Source organism: Dipodomys spectabilis, unplaced genomic scaffold (assembly GCF_019054845.1).
Source record: "Dipodomys spectabilis isolate Male_0828 unplaced genomic scaffold, ASM1905484v1 ptg000057l, whole genome shotgun sequence".
Lineage (NCBI taxonomy): Eukaryota > Metazoa > Chordata > Mammalia > Rodentia > Heteromyidae > Dipodomys > Dipodomys spectabilis.
In genome coordinates, this window is record NW_024870734.1 from 4,257,036 (window position 1) to 4,257,889 (window position 854).

At 36.5% G+C, this 854-nt stretch overlaps 1 non-coding gene across 1 annotated transcript; it reads right to left on the minus strand.

The window, feature by feature from the left end:
• Positions 1 to 428: 428 nt before the first annotated feature.
• Positions 429 to 534, minus strand: LOC122108361. Its single transcript, XR_006147549.1, has one exon. It is a non-coding gene; the product is annotated as a U6 spliceosomal RNA (small nuclear RNA).
• Positions 535 to 854: the final 320 nt, after the last annotated feature.

The window sequence follows — 854 nt, forward strand, 5'->3', positions numbered from 1 at the left end:
CCAGATTGCTTTCCAAAGTGGTTGTGTAAGTGTACATTCACACACACACAGACACAAAAACACACAGACACACAGACACACAGACACACACACACACACACACACACACACACACACACACACACACACACAGAACATTTTCTTGATCCATTCTTCTACTGAGGGGCATCGGGGTTGGTTCCGTATCTTAGCTATGACAAATAATGCTACATTAAACATTGTTGTGGTGGTAGTTTTAGTGTGGACTTGTTTGTGATCATTTGCGTGAATGCCCAAAAGCGGGATTGCTGTGTAATAAGGGAGCTCTATGTAGAGTCTTTTGAGGAACCTCCAAAAAGCTTTCCAAAGTTGATGAACAAGTTTACACTCCCATCAAGAGTGCAGTAGGCTTCCCTTCTGGCCACATCCCTTCCAGCATCTGTTGGTGTAAAAATATGGAACGATTCATTAATTTGCGTGTCATCATTGTGCAGGGACCATGCTAATCTTCTCTGTATGTTCCAATTTTAGTGTATGTGCAGCCAAATTGAGCACAGAACATTTTTTATATATAAAGTGTAATTGATTGTCTTAAACTAGACAATTCAACAAAAAGTAAGTTCAAAAAATTATGAAATTTTGCAACCATGTATTTCTTACATAAGCACACATTTAAGAATAAAGTCAATATTGACATGCCAAAAACAAAATAATTCCAGATATTTGTTGTTCATGAGATGTGTAGGAGGAGGAATTCAATTATTCTACACAAGGCACCTGTCATAATGATCATTGCAGCAAATGTTAAGGTTTGTTAAAATTTTTAATGTTTTAAATATGTTTCATTTTGGGATTTGCATATATATGGCAAAATT